We start from the raw sequence: 22,922 nt of genomic DNA on the forward strand, positions 1-22,922 counted from the left end.
TTAACTAGACCCAATGACCCCCACAGCCTTAACTAGACCCAATGACTCCCACAGCCTTAACTAGACCCAATGACCCCCACAGCCTTAACTAGACCCAATGACTCCTACAGCCTTAACTAGACCCAATGATCTCTCCAGCATTAATTGCTGGTGACACTGTCTGTGATTTATTTAGAATTTCAAGTCACACTTAACCAGCATGGCTACCACAGCATTCGTAGCAATACACCATCCCATCTGGTTTGCGCTTAGTGGAACTATCATTTGTTTTGACCCAACACACCTCCAGGCTGTGTAACGCTATTTGACCAAGAAGGAGTATGCTTTATCAGATGATCTGGCCTCTACAATCACCCGATCTCAACCCAATTGAGATGGTTTGGGATGAATTGGACCGCAGAGTGAAGGAAAAGCAGCCAACAAGTGCTCAGCATATGTGGGAACTCCTTCAAGGATTTTGGAAAAGCATTCCAGGAGAAGCTGGTTGAGAGAATACCAAGAGTGTGCAAAGTTGTCATTAAGGCAAAGGGTGGCTACTTTGAAAAATCTAAAATATATTCTCACACTTTTTTGGTTACTGCATTATTATTATTCCATGTTTTATTTCATAGTTCTGATGTCTTGTAGAAAATAGTAAAACAAAGAAAAACCCTTGAATGACTAGGTATGTCCGAAACCTTTGACTGGAACTGTATATACAAAGGTATGTGGAAACCCCTTCAAATTAGTAGGTTCGGCTATTTCAGCCACTCCTGTCGCTGACAGGTGTGTAACTCTGTAGCCAAACATTGGCAGTAGAATGGTCTTACTGAAGATCTCAGTGACTTTCATTGTGGCACCGTAATAGGATGCCACCAACAAGTCAGTGCGTCAAATTTCTGCCTCGCTAGAGCTGCCACGGTCAACTGTAAGTGATGATATTGTGAAGTGAACATGTCTAAGAGCAACGACGGCTCAGCCGGGAAGTGGTAGCAAGCTCACAGAATGTGACCGCCGGGTGCTGATGCACGTAGCACAAATATTGTCCTCGGTTGCAACACTCACTACCGAGTTCCAAAATGCCTCTGGAAGCAACGTCAGCACAAGAACTGTACGTTGGGAGGTTCATGAAATGGGTTTCCATGGCCAAGCAGCTGCGCACAAGCCTAAGATCGCCATGCGCAATGACAGGCGTTGGCTGGAGTGGTATGAAGCTCGCCGCCATTGGACTCTGAAGTAGTGGAAACGCGTTCTCTGGAGTGATGAATCATTTTTCACCATTTGGTAGTCCGACGGACAAATCTGGGTTTGGCAGATGTCAGGATAACACTACCTGCCCCAATGCATAGTGCCAACTGTAAAGTTTGGTGGATGAGTAATAATGGTCTGGTGCTGTTTTTCATGGTTCGGGCTAGGCCCCTTAGTTCCAGTGAAGGGAAATCTTTGAATTGGAACGCCGACTGCAAGCCAGGCATAATCACCCAACATCTTTGCCCGACCTCACTAATGCTGTTGGTGTTGAATGGAGGCAAGTCCCCGCAACAAAGTTCCAACATCGAGGGGTAAGCCTTTCCAGAGGAGTGGAGGCTGTTATAGCAGCAAAGTGGGACTAACTCCAAATTTTATTGCCCATGATTTTGGAATGATATGTTAAAAATATGTAGAGTTATATAATATAACTTGTGCTATTTTTTTCATGACTTTATGAACCACCTCAAATGTGTTATTTATTATTGTCAGTCTGCGTTAAAGACCAAAATAGACCCCTTGGTCTAAAATAGTTCCAACTTCATTAAATATTTATTCAGTGCTCATGCAGCAGCCGTTTTCACTAGCTCTGATCTTGCTGTCAGAATAACTAACTATAGCTCTGAGACCCAGGCTATATAAGTACAAATCTCAGTTAACACAGAACCAAAGGCTTGCGTAAGTGGTCAGATGCTTGATTAAGTTCTTGGTCCATAAGTGTTAAGAGGAGAGAGAGAACGAGGATCGGAAACGGAACGAAGAACTCCACACTTTCTCTTTGCAAGTTACGTTCTATGGGCCAAATTTCCCCTCCCATCCGCAATTCTAAAGATGCGTGCAAAATCATGATTTGTGCATATAATCAGTGATGGAAGAACCCAAGAACCGGAGCTAATGCCGCCCGTTACCTCACACATCCCGCATCTACGGTACCATTTATGAAGTCTGTCAATGAGAGATTATATCATTATGAATAGCCTCAGGCCATACGTCAGAGCAGGAGCCTCAAGGAGTCTGCAGATACGTATTCTTTTGCCACTGGTAACCATCTTAGCTCAAAGAATGTCAATGGAAACCACAACAAATAGGCCTAGTGATACAAAATATACAGTACATGGGTAGATTCAGCTGTGTTGATTAAATGGGCAGATATTGCTGTAAAAACCTTGATTCTGGCCCTACCTACCCTTAGCTCACTGAAGGAGTCAGATATGGTCATCTTCTGTTTAAAAACAGACCAGTTTTCTCCTGTTTCGTGCCGACTGAACACAGGCCCTTGTTGCGTAGAGCAGAGCCAGTGAGAATGGCATGAGTTTGAAGTATGAGGAGTGGATGTGACGGCTCTGGAATAGCACAATTGCAGTCTGCAGATCAGCTAAAGCTAGCTACAGTACCAGGATGAGAGGCTGTCTACAACATGCACGCTGACTGAATCAACATTCACCCCTTTCTTCCTTCCTTCCTTCCGGGCCAATGACGAGGAAGGAGACACCTGGGGAAACTAATTAACACTGTACTGTATAGGCAATAGGATGAACAATTATTATATTTTCTCAATGGTCAACCAAGGGTAGTTTACAGTGACATTAATATACATTACATTGCCTTTTAATAAATAAATACAAAATTATATAAACCTCCCCCTTAATTAGATATTGAAATTCTGTGTATATGAAGGACAGAGGTATATAGAGCGCTTTTGTGGAAGTTGAAAGCACTTTATGACTAAATGGGTCAGTTCCGTCTCTGTCTCTTTGGCAGTCTCCTGGGACTGGAGAGCAGAGGGCTGCTTTTGTGATGAGGGAAACAAGTTCACCACTTTTTAATTTGATCGTCATCAACAGGTGTAGTTCTGTTTACGAATCATCTGCTGTGAGGCTTAGCAAGAGATCTATTTAAGAGTTAAAGTTTCACTCTGACACGCGCGCACAGCACAACAGTGTCTGGGTGACATGGATGATAGCATGGCCAGGTGCCACTGCCACCCACAAATCATCTTTCTGGTTTGTTGTGGTGGCACACAGGGATGCCTGACTAGACAAAAGATGGCTCGGTTTTCTGTATTTTTGTCTCTTTTTTTTTGAAAAGCAAACTTTTGTGTTTATTTTACACTCTTTGTTTGACAATGTAATTTGTGAGCTTTGTATTTATTCAATATCAAACATTGTAACAAGTGTAGGTAACTTATGTCTTGTTTAAAACTATGGAAATTAAATATGTTTTTGTATGTGAATATTTTAAGCCATTGAAACTGACAACTTTATATTGACCAATGCAGCTCCAATTCCTGTTATACCTTGTCAATGTTATTACATGTATTAGAGAAGACTGCAATTTGGTCCTTCTGGCTATTAGCTTCCATCCTCTCAGCAACCAAAACTATTAATAGCCAGCTTTGAGTTTGGGTTCTTAAACTTTAGATTTGATTATTCACTTCAAGCCTACTGGCTTGTTGCTTGCAGCTGATACTGATTTGTGCATGAAGGGTTTGAAACTATTTCCCTAGGCTGTGATGTCACAGGTTTAGGCTTCAGTTCTCCTCGCAACATTAACATTTCTCCTCGGAATGACTTGACATGACCCTCAGATCACGACACTGATCTTATCTGGCTATGGACAGGCAGTCAATGTTCTGGGAAGGTTGAGGCTATTATCATCGTAGGAATATGGCATAACAGTGTTTGTATAGGGTGGTTGTTACTAGTTTGATACTGTACCAGGCCTCCAGGTACGATGAGAGAATGGATGGTTGTTCAAATGAGTTCCAGGAATATAACCACTCTTCTATGGTCCAATTCAACTGACTGAAATGGACCTGATACTGTTTGCTTTCTCAAGGTAAACTATGGATGGATGTGGTATATGGTGTGTTCTGGTATGGGCGTGTGAACGACGTACTAGGCTGGAGCTGATCAGAGAGGTGGGCAGTCTGCAAGAGAGTCTGGACCTACACCTGTGAGACCGACAGACACTTCTACCTCTACCAGGTCAGTACAGGAGGGGGGGGGTGTTTGGGGATAATAGATGTGAATGTGTGTGACATTAGACTAAAGGTAAGGCATTTTCCAGATGAATTAGTCATTGCTGATATCCCGACCTGCAAAAGTTGGTAATAAAATGTGTCACTAAAATAAAAAAAAGGGGGTGAGATGCTGCCGATCTCATCCCAGTGCAATAAGAGTCAGTATCTTCCTTCCGCTTCGATGGCAAATACCAAAATATTATACCATATCCTCCATTTATTTCTGTCACCTAATTACCAAAAGAAATGCCACAACAGACAGTTCTGGATCAAGTCAAATGTTATTGGTCACATACACATGGTTAGCAGATGTTAATGCTAGTGTAGTGAAATGCTTGTGCTTCTAGTTCCGACCATGCAGTAATATCTAACAAGTAATCTAACAATTTCACAACAACTATCTTTTACACACAAGTGTAAAGGAAAAAGGAATGAATAAGAATATGTACATATAAATATATGGATGTGCGATGGCCGTGCGGCATAGGCAAGATGCAGTAGATGGTATAGAGTACAGTATATACATATGAGATGTGTAATGTAGGGTATGTAAACATGATATAAAGTGGCATTGTTTAAAGTGACTAGTGAGAGCTAGTGGCTAGAGATTTGAGTCAGTATGTTGGCAGCAGCCACTCAATTTTAGGGATGGATGTTTAACAGTCTGATGGCCTTGAGATAGAAATGTTTTTTTTTAGTCCCTCGGTCCCAGCTTTGATGCACCTGTACTGACCTCGCCTTCTGGATGATAGCGGGGTGAACAGGCAGTGGCTCAAGGTGGTTGATGACCGTGATGATCTTTTTGGCCTTCCTGTGACATCGGGTGGTGTAGGTGGCCTGGAGGGCAGGTAGATTGCCCCCGGTGATGCGTTGTGCAGACCTCACTACCCTCTGGAGAGCCTTACGGCTGTGGGCGGAGCAGTTGCCGTACCAGGCGGTGATACAGCCCGACAGGATGCATCTCGATTGTGGCAGCATGCATCAGCAGAAAAGCCCAGAATAGACAACAGAGCCTTTTTAACAAAGAGGAGACAACCCAAGGCAACTGTCATCTTAAGAGGACCTGAGAGAGCTCATAAAATAGCCCAGATCTAAAATCAAGAAGAGTGGAGTGGAGTGGATATCTCACTGAGGCGGCATCCTGTCAGTGAGAGGAGACTGGAAGACACAGCAGGGAGGCTGGCAGCAGGGTGTAGAGGGGATACAGAAGAGGGAAGCTGGCAGTGGGGTGTAAAGGGGAGAGTAGGGTTGAATATTGTATTTGACAAATGTTCCGTTTAAAACATATATAAATATGTCTGTATTTGGTAAGAGCTTTGATCGTCATTAAAATTCTAGCCTGATGCTACCTGAGCCTGATGACCTATACATTAAAGACATTTTATGAGCCCTACATTAAAGACCTTTAATGAGCCCTACATTAAAGAACTTTAATGAGCACGAGCCCAAGCCCAAAAAAGCCCAAATGATTGCGCCGTTATCCAATACATAGCCTATCATATAAGCTACCGCACATTACACACGACAGAAAACATAAAAGCCCATAGATGTAGCTATGCTCTCTTGGGTAAATAAATTAAACTAGCTCCAGTAGGCTAATATTTTTGTACTGGACTGTATTACTTTCCTTTATTGTATTATATGGACTGGAATTACACACCTCATTCAAACCATGAAGCTGGGAAAGAACGTGATGCTAGTGCAGGACATGCGGCCCACAAAGTTACAATTATAGACTTGCGAATTTGAGGTTAAATTAAATCAGTTTAGTTGTCCTCATGTTCATCATTGTAATGACAAGAATAAGATGCAGACGGCTGTCATTTCTCTTCACGGATATTGAATGGTTATGAACAAATAACTGCTATAGCCTACCGCCATCGAGTTCTCTTTCAAACTCCCTGTGAGTTCAATTGGGTGCTGTATTTAACATGCTGCATTTAACATGCTGCACACAAGAGCTTGTATCCCTCTTCGAATGATCTATTAGTATAAGAAACAACAACAATGTAGAGCATGCTATTCTAGTATTTCTTTTCATGGGACTAAGCTAAGGAAAGATATTTAAGGAGAGAGGCCAGCGGAGCGCAAGTGTGTATAGCGCAAGAGACAGAGGCTATAAGTAGAGGCTAATGCATAACCCATCATTCATTAGCTAAATATAAGACTAATACTGCATTGAATTTATTACCTGAAAGAGGTAGGCTAGGACATCTATCTACGCATCAGTGTACAAAACATTAAGGAAACCTGCTCTTTCCATGACATAGACTGACAAGGTGAATCCAGGTGAAAACTATGATCCCTTATTGTGTCACTTGTTAAATTCACTTCAATCAATGTAGATGAAAGGGAGGAGACCGGTTAAATAAGGATTTTTAAGCCTTGAGACATGTATTGTGTATGTGTGCCATTCTCAGGGTGAATGAGCAAGACAAGATTTGAGTGCCTTTGAACCGGGTATGGTAGTAGGTGTCAAGAATTGCACCGCTGTTGGGTTTTTCATGCTCAACAGTTTCCCCTGTGTATCAAGAATGGTCCACAACCCAAAGGACATCCAGGCAACTTGACACAACTGTGGGAAGCATTGGAGTCAATATGGGCCAGCATCCCTGTGGAACGCTTTCGACACCTTGTAGAGTCCATGTCCTGACGATTTGAGGCTGTTCTGAGGGCAAAAGGAGGAGGGGTGCAACTCAATATTAGGAAGGTGTTCCTAATGTTTTGTGTGTGTGTGTGTGTGCATATACAGTGGGGAGAACAAGTATTTGATACAATGCCGATTTTGCAGGTTTTCCTACTTACAAAGCATGTAGAGGTCTGTAATTTTTATCATAGGTACACTTCAAAAATCCAGAAAATCACATTGTATGATTTTTAAGTAATTAATTTGATTTTATTGCATCTCAGTGTATACTGAACCAAAATATCAACACTTTACAAATACTTTTGTTTAGCCAACTTTGATCTATTTGCTAGCTTACAAGGTAGAACAGTTGAATAGGGGAGAATAGTTACAGGGGAGAGGAGGGGGATGAATGAGCCAATTGTAAACTGGGGATTATTTGGTGACTGTGATGGTTTAAGGGCCAGAATGGGAATTTAGCCAGGACACTGAGGTTAACACCCCTACTCTTACAATAAGTGCCATGGGATCTTTAATGACCTCAGAGAGTCAGGACACCCGTTTAATGTCCCATCCGAAAGACAGCACCCTACATAGGGTAGTGTCCCCAATCATTGCCATGGGGCACTGGGACATTTTTTTTTAGACCAGAGGAAAGATCCAACACCACTTCCAGCAGCATCTGGTCTCCCATCCAGGAACTGACCAGGACCAACCCTGCTTAGCTTCAGAAGCAAGCCAGCAGTGGTATGCAGGGTGGTATGCTGCTGGCATGCTAGCCTGTCAACTTGTTCAGATGTTTAAATCAAGTTCAATATCTTATATAATTGTTTAATGCATTTGGAATATCGAGCCAAAACAAATTAATTAAATATATCATCCAGTCCTACTTTGTATGTGACGCAACTGTGTTTGTCTTTGAGTGAGAATGCACGTGTGCGGCATACCAAAAAGAGCCAGACCTGTAACATCCAGGGGGGCTGTCTGCTGCTGTCCTCTCTCTCCCCGCTGCAGGTGATGTCTCACTGGGAAGAGTACATTTCCAAGGTCAGGTCTAAGCAAGGTGAAGGCCGAAGCCATGGCCACACACTTACCCTTCCACAAGTACTTCTCCAACGCCCCCCAGCCTGTGTTCCACGGTCGCTCCTATGATGAAGACATGGACTTCGCTGAGGGTTGCTACCAACACATCAAGAAGAGATTTACCCAGCTGGAGGCAGGCCACACACACACACACACACACACACACACACACACACACACACACACACACACACACACACACACACACACACACACACACACACACACACACACACACACACACACACACACACACACACACACACACATCACATGTTTACCTAGCTAAAGGGACATACACCATGAAGATCCTCACTCTGTCAGAGATAAACATGTCACAAACAAACAGGCTCTTGAACAAACACACACATACCATATCCATCCCAGTCAGAGGTTAATTATGTCACACACACACACCATGTCAGCAGTTCGGATGTTGCTCACGGGTCGTTAGCCATCTTTGTGTGTGTGGTGAAGTGGGAGTTGGAACGCTGAACACACGTGATTCTCTTTCCACAACTGATGCCATGACAGGTCTGCCCAGGCTCACGTGATTGTTTAGATTCTGACTCTCTCTCCCACTCCTACTGGAGAAGTAGCCACTGTGACATCGCACTGCATCACATTTCAACAGTTTTTTTTGTGTTTCTGTTGTGATATTAGGAGTTTGTAATATGATGGGGATATAGTGAGTTTCTTCCTTTTCATTCTTTTCCACCCTCTTTGTTAAATCTCTCACTCACTCACTCACTCACTCACTCACTCACTCACTCACTCACTCACTCACTCACTCACTCACTCACTCACTCACTCACTCACTCATTCACTCACTCCCTCATTCCCTCACTCCCTCTGTTTGAGTGTGTTCTGTGAGACATTGGTTGGAATTACATGGTGATTTGGTGACATGTCACCCCGTGCCCCCTCCCCCTCCTCCCATGACCCCATTGGCAGTGACACAGGACCTGCTGTCTGTCTCCCCACATGCGGATGGAAGATTATAGGGCCTTTCACTCACCCTGCACTCCCTACACATACATACCCTACACATAATTTACCGGACATTTGAGAAATTTACCGACCCATATGCATTGGGTACGTAACCTGATCTGGGTGTCCACCCATCGAGCTCAGAATGACAGAAATCACATTTAGATTATGCTAGTTCATATTAAAAGAAACTGTGCTTCCGGGTTGGATTGCGCGCTGTGTTAAGAAGCAGTGTGGCTTGTTTGGGTTGTGTATCGGAGGACGCATGACTTTCAACCTTCGTCTCTCCTGAGCCCGCACGGGAGTTGTAGCGATGAGACAAGATAGTAGCTACTAAAAACAATTGGATACCACGAAAAGGGGGTAAAAAAAATAAAAAATAAAACACTTTTAAAAAAGTGGGCGAGTGTTAAGGAGCGCGGTTTGGCGGGTCATGTTTTGGAGAATGCATGACTCCACCTTCGCCTTGATGGGTACTGAGTTCTTAACTTGAAATATGAAATATCCTTATTCGTCATATCAGAACTGAGGGTATTGAAATCTACTGAGTGAGAAAGTTTACATTCTGTCAGAACATGTTATTCTATTGTTAGATATCAGCTATTCTATGGAGAGGAGAAGGGCGACAGTCTGGTTCAAGTCAATAGGACAGCCGTGAGTTGGGGAGGTGTAAGATAAAGTGAGGAAGAACAGGTATCAGTAAAGTCCTGTCGAGAACAGAGATGTATTGGCTGTGTGTAAGGAGGAGACTCAGCATTAGGAGGAAGATATAAATATATGTGCTTGTGTAATTATGTCTTTATCTTTGCAGCTGTTTGACCCAGTGGGTGAATAAACTTGGTTGGAGCTTTTCGTAGTCGTCCGTTCGTTTTTTACTCTCTCTATTAAGAACCTGACAGCCTCTCCCAGGCCCGTTGAGGAGTTGCAGTGATGAGACAAGATCGTAATTGGATATGACGAAATTCGGGAGAAAAAAGGGGTACATTTTTTTGAAAGACCGGAAATATAATATGCAACATCTAGCATGGGTTGCTAATATGACTAGGATTATGCCTTTGGCTACTGGACAATTAAATACTTTTTATATAAAATAATTGCCTCGAAGGTAATGGTATAATTTTGGCTAGGCTATGCCTCATAAGACATGCCTCATAATATGTAGTAAACGTTCAGGTTTCAAACAATTAAGTAAATCAAATCAAATGTGTTTTGTCACATACACATGCTTAGCAGATGTTAATGCAAGTGTAGCGAAGTACTTGTGCTTCTAATTCCGACAGTGCAGTAATATCTAACAAGTAATCGAACAGTTCCCCAACAACTACCTAATACACACAAATCTAAAGGGGTGAATGAGAATATGTACATGTAAGTATATGGATGAGCGATGGCCGAGCGCATAGGCAAGGTGCAATACATGGTATAAAATACAGTATATACATGTGATGTGAGTAATGTAAGATATGTAAACATTATTAAAGTGGCATTATTTAGAGTGCATTGTATAAAGTGACTAGTGATCCATTTATTAAAGTGGCCAGTGATTGGTTCTCAATGTAGGCAGCAGCCTCTCTGAGTTAGTGATTGCAGTTTAGCAGTCTGATGGCCTTGAGATAGAAGCTGTTTTTCAGTCTCTCGGTCCCAGCTTTGATGCACCTGTACTGACCTTGCCTTCTGGATGGTAACGGTGTGAACAGGCAGTGGCTCGGGTGGTTGTTGTCCTTGATTATCTTTTTGGCCTTCCTGTGACATCAGGTGCTGTAGGTGTCATGGAGGGCAGATAGTTTGTCGCCGGTGATGCGTTATGCAGACCGCACCATCCTCTGGAGAGCCTTACGGTTGAGGGCGGTGCAGCTACCGTACCAGGCGGTGATGCACCCCGACAGGATGCTCTTGATTGTGCATCTGTAAAAGTTTGTCAGGGTTTTGGGTGACAAGCCAAATTTTTTCAGCCTCCTGAGTTTGAAGAGGCGCTGTTGCACCGCCTTCACCACATTGTCTGTGTGCGTGGACCATTTCAGTTTGTCAATGACGTGTACACCGAAGAACTTAAAACGTTCCACCTACGCCACTGATGTCCCTTCGATGTGGATATAGGAGTGCTCCCTCTGCTGTTTCCTGAAGTCCACAATCATCTCCTTTGTTTTGTTGACGTTGAGTGAGAGATTGTTTTCCTGACACCGCCCTCAACTCCTCCCTGTAGGCTGTTTTGTCATTGTTGGTAATCAAGCTCACTACTGTTGTCATCTGCAAACTTGATGATTGAGTTGGAGGCTTGCATGGCCATGCAGTCGTGAGTGAGCAGGGAATACAGGAGGGGGCTGAGCATGAACCTTTGTGGGGCCCCAGTGTTGAGCGTCAGCGAAGTGGAGATGTTGTTTCCTACCTTCACCACCAGGGCTGTAGTCAATGAACAGCATTCTTACATAGGTCTTCCTTTTGTCCAGATGGTATAGGGCAGTGTGATGGTGATTGTGTTGTCTGTGGACCTGTTGGGGCGGTATGAAACTGAAGTGGGTCTAGGGTGACCGGTACAGTGGAGGTCTCTCAAAGCACTTCATGATGACAGAAGTGAGTGCAACTGTAGTCGTGTAGTTCAGTTATATTTGCCTTCTTGGGTATAGGAACAATGGTAGCCATCTTGAAGCATGTGGGGACAACAGACTGGGATAGGGAGCAATTGAATATGTCCGTAAACACACCAGACAGCTGGTCTGCACATGCTTTGAGGACGTGGCTAGGGATGCCTTCTGTTCCAGCAGCATTGCGAGGGTTAACATGTTTAAATGTTTTACTCACGTCAGCTACGGAGAAGGGGGGGTGCGCAGTCCTTGTTAGCGAGCCGTGATGGTGGCAGTGTATTATCCTCAAAGCGGGCAAAGAAGCTGTTTAGTTTGTCTGGATGCGTGACGTTGGTGTCCGTGACATGGCTGGATTTATTTTTGTAGTCCGTGATTTCCTGTAGACCCTGCCACATAAATCTTGTGTCTGAGCCGTTGAATTGCGACTCCACCTGGTCCCTGTACTGGCATTTCGCTTGTTTGATTGCCTTTGGACGGGAATAGCTACACTGTTTATATTCAGACATATTCCCAGACCTTTTTCCATGGTTAAATACGGTGGATCGCGCTTTCAGATTTGCACGAATAGCACCATCCATCCACGGTTTCTGGTTAATATAGGTTTTAACAGTCACAGTGGGTACAACATTTTCTTTATAAATGCACTCACCGAATCAGCGAATAAGTCAATGTTGTTCCCTGAGGCTGACCGGAACATATTCCAGTACTCGTGATCAAAACAATCACAAGGATATGTTTTCAAAATGCATACTGCCTCCAGCTCATTGCAAAGTGGTGTGTGATGTGCTGATGAGGCCTGCCTTCCGTTGCCTATACATTTTCTGTTTGAGATGCTGTAGCAGCAGCTCTCACACTGTCTGGCAGATTTTCCACTCAATGGCTCTGTTTCTATATGCTATAAGCATGTAATAAATGAGATGCATAATGAATATAGTGTACATTTGCTAATTTAATTCAACATAATTATGCAAATTAACCAATAGACCGATGAGCATGACCAGTCAAATGTATTTACATCGATTGGTATTTCCATAAATGAATAGGCTTAAAAGCATTATTTCGCAATGGTATTTTTTCTTATTCTCCTGGACAATTGGCCGGCTGTGATTTTATTTATCAGCTTTAACATTTTTTAGCGGCCAAAAGCTGGCTATTACCGGCTAACGGAAACGCTGACATATAAGCACACTTGTATTCAGCCCCTCCTGGTTGCATCCAGTCTTTATATAGAGATAACAATAACATTAGAGATTTATGGGAGCCATACGAAGGCCTTGTAGAAGCAATCAAGAAGTTATTGAATGGAGGTAATATCCTAACATGTGTGGTCTTGATTTATCTGGCATCCCCCGTATCACTGGCTGCATCACATCAGACTGGAGCACTTTAAAGTGTTACATCAGCTCAGCCTCTTCCATTATGGTGCTGCAGAGATATGTCTGTCTCCCCCCGCTCAGAGATGTTAGACTCTCCCTCTAGAATCACAGGAGAAGGAAAGTGATCCGCCTCGGTGTCTGTTGCCTACAAGGAGTTTTTAAAGACTAAGGTTGTGTTTATGAGATGCCATGTAAGCAGACGATGTCATCCAACGCACTAACCCACGCATAAACACGCACACGGTCAGTTTCCCTGAATGAACTCAGCATGTACAGACATCGACCACTTGGATTGCTCGACATCCATCCCTATGCCGTTTTTTCCTATTTTTTCCCCTCCACTCTTTCGCTCCTTTCAGTCTGAGTGAATCTGCCCAGGGAGGGAAGACATCCGGCTTCATTTCACCCTTCAACCGCTGAGGAACCACAGGCATTAAAACTAGAGCTAATTTAATATTGCATGTTTTGATTGGGTTTAATATTAATGTTAAAATAGTAAAGCATCAAATATGAGTATTCTCTCGTGCACTCAAAGGCTCCGCTTTTTCTTTCAGGAAAACACCCACAATCGTGCTTTTTCTATTCAGACCAGGCCTTGGAAGGGAATCTGTTGTGAAGTGCTTCGCTGCTCACTAAGCTTCTATTGAACACTAACCCATACCCTTTAAATTCTCACCCAGCCTGCCTCTGAGACACCCACTCGGGCCTTATTGCTTAATTATACTACTCTTCACATTTACGGCCAAGGATGATTGTCTTCCATCATGTATCATCTAATGACAAACATTTGCTCACTGTGGTGCAGCCCTTAGAACCAGTTGTCACTACCTGTCCATGCTGACAATTTAACCTCTAAACCTAACCCCAGACCTCTGAGCAGTCATCTTACTAGTGTGTGTGTGTGTGTGTGTGTGGTTGGTCCCGTCCCCCAATCAGGAGTTCTGTGCCCATCTTCAGGTCTATACCTGAAAAGAGAATTCCCTGTCACTCAGGATGAATAGGTCCATCCAGTCTTTATAGAGCCCCACAGTGGAGGTGTCGTAATTGCCATAAAACCTTACGGTCAAACAGGGAAATGGTTCCATTCAGTCTTCCCATGGGTGATATTAGAAATACTTCAAATAAGGGCTGTGTTTTTTGTAGGCTTACTCTGGTGTGACGTTTTGATAACCTTGTAAATCTCTCTCGGACAAGGGGACTTTTACCAATATACAGTGCATTCGGAAAGTATTCAGACCCCTTGACCTTTTCGATATTTTGTTCCAGCCTTATTCTAAAACATTTCCCCCCATCAATCTACATATATTGACAAAGCAAAAACGTTTTTTTTTAGAAATGTTTGAAAATGTATTAAAATTAAGAAACTGAAATATTACATTTACATAAGTATCCAGACCCTTTACTCAGTACTTTGTTGAAGCACCTTTGGCAATGATTACAGCCTCGAGTCTTCCTGGGTATGATTCTACAAGCTTGGCAAACCTGTATCTGACGTGTTTCTCCCATTCTTCTCTGCAGATCCTCTCATTCTCTGTCCGTTCTCTGTTGGATGGGGAGCGTCGCTGCACAGCTTTTTTCAGGTCTTTTTTCAGGTCTTTTTTCAGAGATGTTAGATTGGGTTCAAGTCCGGGATCTGACAAATAAAATTAGATTTGATTAAAGAATTCTAGCCTATTTATAGAAGCTGCTACTAAAGGACATTACTACATTTAGCTAACATTAGATATTTAATCCAGAGAATCTTACCTTTGCCTCGATTCGGCAGTCTTGTCCAGATCATCATTGTATTTGTAGTTCTTTTTGATAGCCACATTAGCATTTCATTTTTGGGGGGTTAATACAGGCAAATATGTTGATCTGTCACCGTGTCCTAGAGATTTACACGGTTATCAAAACACAAAACACAGCCCTTATTTTATGTCTTTCTACAATCCCCTATGGGAAAAATGAATGGGGGGAAAAAAGATTGCCACCATTTCCCTGTTTGACCTCTGTTTTATGGGTATTATGACTCATACTGGGGTACTCTATTGGGATGTCAATGCTGGGGCAGAATATCCTCAGATTACACAAGGGTCTGTTTAGAGGAGACCATTAAGCCACATCAACCTGACCAATGACCTTTTAGTCTCCTCTCGCTCTAACCAATGCTATAACATCCAGCCCATGATGCCTTCTGTTGTAGTATACACTACGCATGGTAACGAGAATCCACCTTCCCCATATCCCCCCTCGTCTTCTTTCCATTGCATTCCTATCGGTGATTGAATCAGGTTTGACTTACAAGCCTTGGTAAGATTAAGTTTGTCTGGGGCAAGTACTTATTAAACTCTCCCTCCTAATCAGCAGCAGCTGAGCTAACTCATCAGTCTCTATCCTACTCTCCTACATTCAGTGTACCAGGCAGATATATAGAGCACAATTTTTTGTACATTTTATTTTGTGTAAAAACCAGTCAAATGTTTTTGGACACACCTTTTTCTTTATTTGTACTATTTTCTACATTGTATAATAATAGTGAAGACATCAAAACTATGAAATAACACACATGGAATCATGTAGTAACCAAAAAAGTATATTTTATATTTGATTCTTCAAAGTAGCCACCATTTGCCTTGATGACAGCTTTGCACGCTCATAGTTCACGATTATTCTACAATGTTGCAAATATTAAAAATAAAGTAAAACCTTGGAATGAGTAGGTGTGTCCAAACTTTTGGCTGGTACTGTATATATTTTACTTGTTTAAGGACTTTATTGTAAAGGTAGACATACACAAGTGGACTTGGTTTCTGATCATTGTCCCAGTCATATAATTTATACACAGCTATGGCAAGGGGACCTGGAGGATACACTCAGTTATAATAGGTCATCTTTTCCTTTCTAATCACACCCAGAAAATCGCATTTGGCGTTGTCGTGCAATTTATATTACCATGTTCAACCAGGAAGCAGGTTGGGTAATCAAGATAGTACGGGTCTGCCAATGACTGCCAGGATATGTTAATTGTTCAATAAGCATAATTAATATATCCTGAAGAATATTAGCAAAATATAGTGAACAATGACTAGGCAGGGGTGCAGCTATGGGTGGTCCTGGGAGGGCATAGCCCCACCCACTGGGGAGCCAGACCCAGCCAATCAGAATGAGTTTTTCCCCACAAAAGGGCTTTATTACAGACAGAAATACTCCTCAGTTTCATCAACTGTCTGGGTGGCTGGTCTCAGAAAATGGATGTATGTGGAGGTTCAGGGCTGGCGTGGTTACACCTGTTCTGTGGTTGTGAGGCCGGTTGGATGTACTCTCAAATTCTCTTGAAGGTGGCTTATGGTAGAGAAATAAAACATTTTTTATCTGGCATTAGCTCTGGTAGAAAATCCTGCAGTCTCTCTGATAAGCATTCTGAGTAGGAGCCACCCTGACAACACGCAGTGTATTGCTAACCGAATGCTACTATATGTCCAAAGGAATCAGGCAAAGATGGGATATAAATAATACATGTAAAAAGCTACAATATAATTTGCTAGTAAGTGTGCAAAACAGCAACAGTTCGGGTTTTTCACATAATATAATGATAACATATATATATATATTTAAATTGATGGATATACACTACATGACCAAAAGTATGTGGACCTGCTTGGTCGAACATTTATCATGACTATTAATATGGAGTTGGTCGCCCATTTGCTGCTATAGCAGCCTCCAATCTTCTGGGCAGGCTTTCCACTAGAAGATGGAACATTGCTCCGGGGATTTGCTTCCATTCAGCCACGAGCATAAGTGAGGTTGGGCGAGTAGGCATGGCTCGCAGTCGCCATTTAAATGAATCCCAAAGGTGTTCAATGGGGTTGAGGTCAGGGCTCTGTGCAGGCCAGTCAAGTTCTTCCACACCGGTCTCGACAAACCATTTCTGTTCGGGCCTCGCTTTGTCCACGGGGACATTGTCATGCTGTAACAGGAACGGGCCGTCCCCCAACTGTTGCCACAAAGTTGGAAGCACAGAATCGTCTAGAATGTCATTGTATGCTGTAGTGTTAAGATTTCCCTCCAAGGAAACTAAGGGGCCTATCCGGAACCATGAAAAACCGCCCCAGACGTTTATTCCTCCTCCACCAAACTTTACAGTTGACACTATGCATTCGGCAGGTAGTGTTCTCCTGGCATCAGCCAAACCCTGGCATCAGACTGCCAGATGGTGAAGCATAATTCATCACTCCAGAGAATGCTTTTCCACTGTGCCAGAGTCCAATGGCATCAAGCTTTACACCACTCCAGCCAACACTTGGCTTTGCTCATGGGGCGGCAGGGTAGCCTAGTGGTTAGAGTGTTGCAAGTTCAAAACCCCGAGCTGACAAGGTACAATTCTGTCGTTCTGCCCCTGAACAGGCAATTAACCCACTGTTCCTAGGCCATCATTGAAAATAAGAATTTGTTCTTAACTGACTTGCCTAGTTAAATAAAGGTAAAATAAAATAAATACAAAATGGTGATCTTAGGCTTATGTGTGGCTGCTCAGCTATGGAAATCCATTTCATGAAGCTCCGGATTACCAGTTCTTGTGCCGACATTGCTTCTAGAGGCAGTTTGGAACTCTAGTGAGTGTTGCAACCGAGGACAGACTATTTTTACGTGCTTCAGCACTCGGCGGTCCCGTTCTGTGAGCTTGTGTGACCTACAACTTTGCGACTGAACAGACAGTGCCACGTTCACAGTCACTGAGCTCTTCACTAAGGCCATTCTACTGCCAATGTTTTTTATGGAGATTGCGTGGCGGTGTGCTTTGTACACCTGTCAGCAATGGGTGTGGCTGAAATAGACGAATCCACACATTTGAAGGGTTGTCCACATACATACTTGTGTGTATATGTAGTGTGTCTTCATGTAACCCTCTTCGTATTGCCCAATGAGTATTGTCCAATCCAATGAGCCAAACCACTAAAGCATATGTAACAGACACAGAAGGAATGCTCTATTTGAGGAGGATGTTTTTCACTAGTGGTACAACACAGTATAGGGCTACATGACTGAATAAATAGCAGACCTAGTAGTACTTGGCTACTGTAGAACACACAGGATGACTGACTACAAACCAACAGAAAGGAAATGACAGTGGCTAATGGTTTGGGGATCCATCTAACTGACAGAACTGAGGGCTATGTTATGTATGTTGTTGCTTTAGATTAGATTCATCCCTTTCCTTTGAGACATCCCTTGAGGGTTGTTTGGCTGGAAATACATCAGGACAGATTATTCTGCTATTCTGTCAAATATTAAATATGACGACTTCACTAGACAGGTTAGCTAGATACGTATGCCTCTTAGCTCCAGGCCCATTCCCAGTTTGTGGCCACCGGTGTTGATGTACTTGCCATGGACCATTGCAGACAGGGTGATTTTCATACCTGGCCGCAGTGTCTGGGTGTAGCTAACTCCTACCAACCTGTTAACTTTAGCGGATATGAGGCACTGGAGTCCAGCTGGTACTTGGCAGCGATGCCAAAGCAGATGCTGTTGCTGCCTGCTGTCCAGACAAGGTTCACAGCTGTCTCCAGCTTGTCATTCACCTTCTGGTAGATGGACATTGGTGTGTAGCTGTTAGTCTCCTGTCTTGTAGCTGACAGCAACGTTGCTCTGGGTCATTTTGGACTTGGCTGTGTCGAAGGTCATCTGGTAGCCAGCCAGCCATCCCTCATACCCGGCCACCGCTGCCCCGTGCATGGCCGGGCCTGCAAAGTCAGTCTACATCCACTCCCAGGTTGACGTATTCACACTTATAGGCAGTTTTCACCTTCCCACTCTTCTTGCCAGAATTTAGTGAGAATTGTGTGTTGAACATAAGTTCCGGTCCTTTGGTTGCCTGATCTTCAATGGTGATCTCAGTCCCCAGAATGCGGTCTGTGGTCCAGTTCTCTTCTCGTATTCACCCCATTTGTCTCCAGGTTGCCATTGACTTTGTTAGTGTCAGTGTTGGACGAGCCAGAGGTTTTGAATTCTACTCCATTTGAAGACTTGGTCTTGACATCAAGTTTCACTTATCCAAAACCATATACTTGTTGAAGATGTCCTTTGCAGATATGATGGAGGGACAGACATACTTCTGGAATATTGTAACTTTGCTTCAGTTGCTTGGAGCTTTGCATTGGTGCAGATAGTTGTTTCCAGGTTGTATCTGACACCGCGACACGGTCCTGTGGTCCAGCTGGAGGGCGATGAAGGAGCGCAGAGTTCACCACTCAGTTAACAGGCAGAGAGGGGTGAGAATGGAGAGAACTGAAAGCAGGTGAGGAACAGATGTGAAAAGAGGTGCCGTGGTGATGAGGGGCGTTTGAAATGCAAGGCAGGCCGAATGAATGTTTTCGCTGCTTGTGAAAAGAGAAAGAAAGTAGGGATAAGGAAACAGGAAGAGAAGGTGTACAGCTATTCTCCAGAGGTCTGTGCTTTTGTGAGGCAGCAGACAAATGCAAAGAACGTCAGCACCCAACACATGTTCACCACCAACACACACTAATGCTGCAATATGTCTCCCCTTGAACACCAGTCTATGAGCTGTCCTAGTGGAACGCTTGTACACTGTGGGAGGGAGCGCTAAACTAAAGCAACACTGACACAGAGATTAACTAGCTAATCACCACCATACAATCAGATCTAATCATTCTAAAGAAAGACATGTCCATAATTAAAGATGCACTATGCATAAAATCACTCTGCCATTTCCTGGTTGCTAAAATTCTAATAGTTTGCCTAATTTCAGTTTGTGACAAAACAAGCAGGTGTAGTGTTGAGAATCATTGTACCATCTAAATCGCTGTGAAATATATTTTCCATAACCAAAAGTATTGTATTTTCAGCTGTTTGAATCTGGTGTACAAAACCGAATGTAAGACTCAAAAACAAAGCACAGAAAGCATAGCAATGGGACACATAGAACAGATCTACTGCTTGGTCGGGTCGCCCAAAAATGTACATATTGCAGCTTTAAGCAAACCTTTCTTTTACAATCAAAAAGTTGTTTGTTTTTTAACTGGTAATGCATGGGCAGTCATTTTCCCTCAAACACTCTATGGTCTCTGTGGAGAAGAACTGAACTGGCCTTGAACCTTGACACTGACCTACAGTATAGTTCCTCTCTAGAACCCAGAGGACAGTTACAGCAGGTTGGAAGCGTTGGATCATGATAGGAGACCACCAGCAGCTGCCCCCTGTCATTAAGATCATGGCCTTCCAGAAGTACTCCAACATGGAGCAGTCCCTGTTCACCCGCTTCGTACACCTGGGGGTACCCACCGTTGACCTGGATGACCAGGGATGTGCCCGTGCCAGGTGGGTTAGGCGCACTGGGGACATAACAGTGAATATGGTTCAAACAGAAATGCTCACTACATATTGCATTGCATTGCTTGCTGTTTGGGGTTTTAGGCTGGGTTTCTTTTTAAGCACTTTGACATTTGCTTATGTAAAAAGGGATTTATAAATAAAAATATTTGATTTTATATATTTTTATTATCTATAATCAAACAAACATGTCTGAACATGTACAAAATCATTTTGAAATTTGAAAATACTTTATCATGCTGTTTTTGATCATCAAACATTAGTGCAAAAATATCAACACAATATTTGGTTAGTGGGTATGACGTCTTTTAATCCTTTTAAACACAAGACGAGATGAAAATAACTAGTCTGTTAGCCAATTAAAAAACCCTTGCTACGTCCATGATCCAATAGTTGCTAAATACCAGTTGATACACGTGAATATGGTCATGTCTCCCTGGCTAATTGTCTAGTCAGTTGAGTGGATAGTCACTTGAGTTTATATTACCTCTGGTGCCCTCTATGTATACTAACTAACATGGACGCTAAGCTAAAGTGGTGAATAGTGAATCTCTTTAATTCTAATACTATGTTGGCTCTCCCTAACCATAAGAATGAATGGTGAATCTTTCTCTGATGCTAATGCTAACATGGTTCTCCATCTCTCCTCCAGTCTGTGTAATCTATATAACTGCCACAATAAGCAGCTGGAGAACCTGCCCCACGTACAGCTGCTACCCCAGTTCCAGGCCCCTAACCCTGACCTTCAACTTCCAGCTCCTCAACATGGAAAACTTCAATGGAGTGGGAGAGTCAGAGCCCAAACCTTATTTCTACCAGGTTAATAACACATACACACAGAAACACACACGTATAAACAGGAACACACGCACAGTACCAACAGGGTTGGGTAGGTTACTTTCTAAATGTGATTCGTTACAGTTACCTGTCCAAAATTGTAATCAGTAACTTTTGGATTATCCATACTCAGTAACGTAATCTGATTACATTCAGTTACTTTTAGATTACTTTGCCCTTAAGGGGCATTAGAAGAAGACAAAAATGTATGTTACCAATTGACTGACATCTTTTGCAGTATAAATCAATATTAAAGTTTACATAGCTGGCCATATATGGATGTTCAATTTTACTTCATGGGTTGGTTATGTAGGCTTCTTCTAACCCATCACTTTCTACTACATATAATAATACAATTAAATTAAATTATATCCATATCTCCTATCACTATATGATTCCATACGTGTTATGTTCAACACACGCACACGTACACAGCAACACACGCATACATACACAGGAACACACATAAGTACACAGGAACACACACACAATCATTCCACATACACACTCACTCCGCAGAGTAGCAGAGGATATTGTTCAATGGTTCATTCATTTAAACCATAATGGATCCAGGGCCAGTCCAGTTGATATATTCATTACCTAGCGCACCACTAACACTGGATCCACTCAGGACAGGCTAGTGATTTGTCCTCTGGACTAGCAGCCAGATTGTCTTTCCTTATAGAGTGGCTCACTCAGGAGTGTCCTGAAGTTTCTCATTGTTGGTTAAATAAGGACCATGTCTCTCGGTCTGGACATGTTAAATGAGGAGCATGTGTCTCGGTCTGGACATGTTAATGAGGAGCATGTATCTCTCGGTCTGGACATGTTAAATGAGAAGCATGTATCTCTCGGTCTGGACATGTTAAATGAGAAGCATGTATCTCGGTCTGGACATGTTAATGAGGAGCATGTATCTCTCGGTCTGGACATGTTAAATGAGGAGCATGTATCTCTCGGTCTGGACATGTTAAATGAGAAGCATGTATCTCGGTCTGGACATGTTAATGAGGAGCATGTATCTCTCGGTCTGGACATGTTAAATGAGGAGCGCATGTCTCGGTCTGGACATGTTAAATGAGGAGCACGTGTCTCGGTCTGGACATGTTAATGAGGAGCATGTATCTCTCGGTCTGGACATGTTAAATGAGAAGCATGTGTCTCTCGGTCTGGACATGTTAAATGAGGAGCATGTATCTCTCGGTCTGGACATGTTAAATGAGGAGCATGTATCTCTCGGTCTGGACATGTTAAATGAGAAGCATGTATCTCTCGGTCTGGACATGTTAAATGAGGAGCACGTGTCTCGGTCTGGACATGTTAAATGAGGAGCACGTGTCTCGGTCTGGACATGTTAAATGAGGAGCATGTATCTCTCGGTCTGGACATGTTAAATGAGGAGCACGTATCTCTCGGTCTGGACATGTTAAATGAGGAGCGCGTGTCTCGGTCTGGACATGTTAAATGAGGAGCGCGTGTCTCGGTCTGGATATGTTAAATGAGGAGCATGTGTCTCGGTCTGGACATGTTAAATGAGGAGCGCGTGTCTCGGTCTGGACATGTTAAATGAGGAGCACGTATCTCTCGGTCTGGACATGTTAAATGAGGAGCACGTATCTCTCGGTCTGGACATGTTAAATGAGGAGCGCGTGTCTCGGTCTGGACATGTTAAATGAGGAGCACGTATCTCTCGGTCTGGACATGTTAAATGAGGAGCGCGTGTCTCGGTCTGGACATGTTAAATGAGGAGCATGTGTCTCGGTCTGGACATGTTAAATGAGAAGCACGTGTCTCGGTCTGGACATGTTAAATGAGAAGCACGTGTCTCGGTCTGGACATGTTAA

At 43.1% G+C, this 22,922-nt stretch overlaps 1 pseudogene; it reads left to right on the forward strand.

The window, feature by feature from the left end:
- Positions 1 to 22,922, forward strand: part of LOC118369068 (RNA helicase aquarius-like) — a 74,719-nt pseudogene that overhangs the window by 26,528 nt on the left and 25,269 nt on the right.

This window comes from Oncorhynchus keta, chromosome 35, assembly GCF_023373465.1.
Source record: "Oncorhynchus keta strain PuntledgeMale-10-30-2019 chromosome 35, Oket_V2, whole genome shotgun sequence".
NCBI lineage: Eukaryota > Metazoa > Chordata > Actinopteri > Salmoniformes > Salmonidae > Oncorhynchus > Oncorhynchus keta.